This window comes from Sardina pilchardus, chromosome 13, assembly GCF_963854185.1.
Source record: "Sardina pilchardus chromosome 13, fSarPil1.1, whole genome shotgun sequence".
NCBI classification, from domain to species: domain Eukaryota; kingdom Metazoa; phylum Chordata; class Actinopteri; order Clupeiformes; family Clupeidae; genus Sardina; species Sardina pilchardus.
This window is the reverse complement of record NC_085006.1, coordinates 33812403-33814902: the sequence shown is the minus strand read 5'-3', so window position 1 is coordinate 33814902 and position 2500 is coordinate 33812403. Positions and strand designations below refer to the sequence as shown.

At 47.0% G+C, this 2500-nt stretch overlaps 1 protein-coding gene across 1 annotated transcript in view; it reads left to right on the top strand.

Annotated features, from left to right (window-relative positions):
• The window catches only part of cab39 (calcium binding protein 39), a 23143-nt gene extending 22933 nt beyond the window's left edge, over window positions 1-210 (top strand). The window contains exon 9 of the mRNA XM_062552960.1: window positions 1-210. This exon is cut by the window's left edge and continues 1308 nt beyond it. The gene's annotated coding sequence lies outside the window, so the exon portion shown is untranslated.
• The last annotated feature ends 2290 nt before the right edge of the window (window positions 211-2500 follow it).

Here is a 2500-nt window from a genome sequence, read left to right as displayed (position 1 = left end):
CACACACACTCACACACACCACAGACACACTCACACACACACCCACACCACACACACTCACACACACCAGAGACCCTCTCCCCCCCCCACAGCGCGTGGCTGGTGTGTGCCGCACTGATGGGCTGTGTGGGGGAACGCTGCCCCCTGGTGACCAGGACCTCCTACTGCAGAGAACATGAACATGAGGACAATATTCCTGTGAAACACACACACACACACACACACACACACACACACACACACACACACACACACACACCACACATACTCACACACACACACAGCGCACAGACCACACACACCACACACATACTCACACACACACGCCACACACACACGCCACACACATACTTACATACCACACACACACCACACACATACTCACACACCACACACACACAGCGCACACACCACACACACCACACACACACACGCCACACACATACTTACACACCACACACATACTCACACACACCACACTCACACGCCACCTAGCACACACACACACACACACATACACACACTCACACACCACACCACACACATACTCACACACACACCATGCTCACACACCACGCACATACTCTAACACACACGCACACACACACCACACACATACTCACACACACAGCACACACTCACACAGCACACACAAACACATCACACACATACTCACACACCACACACGTACTCACACACACACAGCGCACACACCACACATACACACGCCACACACATACTTACACACCACACACATACTCACACACACCACACTCACACGCCACCTAGCACACACACACACCACACACACACACACACATACACACACACACACATACACACACTCACACACCACACCACACACATACTCACACACACACCATGCTCACACACCACGCACATACTCTAACACACACGCACACACACACCACACACATACTCACACACACAGCACACACTCACACAGCACACACACAATAAGACACCACGCACATACTCTCACACACACACACACACACACACCACACTCACACACACAGCACACACACACTAACACACCACACACATACTCACACTCACACACAACACACTCACACACAAACAGTTATACATACACTTGCATTCACACTGGCCCTCACACACACAAACACACACACACACACACATCTCACACTCACATTCAACCTCACACACACTCACAGTAGATGACCAGTGAAAGACTGCATGTCATTGGATTCACAGAGTCACACACACACACACACACACACACACACACACATGGACACGTTGCTCTTTGTGTATGCCTGTTAACCTGCCAACTTGTATGTATATATAACTGTGTGTGTGTGTGTGTGTGTGTGTGTGTGTGTGTGTGTGTGTGTTCATGTTCATGGCGGCGTGGGGGGATCCTTGGAAAATGGAGAAAGTTGTACATAATGCCTTTTTGTTTTGCTTTAGACTTTGTTGAACCTGTTTTGTTGACATATGGAAAAATATATATAATATTATATGATACATACCATAAAAAGACTATAAAATATTTGACGTCTTGTCTGTATGTAAGTTGACTGAGTTCATGTTGTAGCATGTAGCTCAGTGCTAACCTCTGGCTTGTTTAACATGTAGCTCAGTGCTAAACATCAGGCCTGTTTTAGCATGTAGCTCAGTGCTAAACATCAGGCCTGTTTTAGCATGTAGCTCAGTGCTAACCTCGGGCTTGTTTAACATGTAGCTCAGTGCTAAACATCAGGCCTGTTTTAGCATGTAGCTCAGTGCTAAACATCAGGCCTGTTTTAGCATGTAGCTCAGTGCTAACCTCGGGCTTGTTTAACATGTAGCGCTGTGCTAAACATCAGGCCTGTTTTAGCATGTAGCTCAGTGCTAACCTCTGGCTTGTTTAACATGTAGCGCTGTGCTAAATGTCAGGTGTGTTTTAGCATGTAGCTCAGTGCCAAACATCAAGCTTGTAGTATGGTTGAATATAGTTTTGTATTCCTGGCGGATTGCAAGCATCTCTGAACTGACCGCATATCAGCCCTCTAGGTCCCTCTGAGCCAATAGGAAACACCGCTGAGGCCTAGAACCAGGTCCTGTGAAGCTGTGTGCAAAAGTAGATCAATATAGCATGAAATATGAAATATGAGTGCTGTAGACCATTATTTGCCAAGGTATGCTCATGCGTTTTTTTTTTTTAAAACAAAACAAAACAAAAAAAACCTATGGAAACTCCCCATAGGACTTTTAGCTATTCAAAATGCATACTGACGGCCCCAGCCGTGGCGCGACTGGCTGGGGCACCTGCACCGCACGCCGGCGACCCGGGTTCTATTCCCGCCCCGTGGTCCTTTCCGGATCCCACCCCAGCTCTCTCTCCTGCTCGTTTCCTGTCATGCTCTCTACTGTCCTGTCCAATTAAAGGCATAAAAAGCCCCAAAAAATATATATATAAAAAAAAAAATGCATACTGACAAATGACAATCAAATGCTTACTGCACATGAA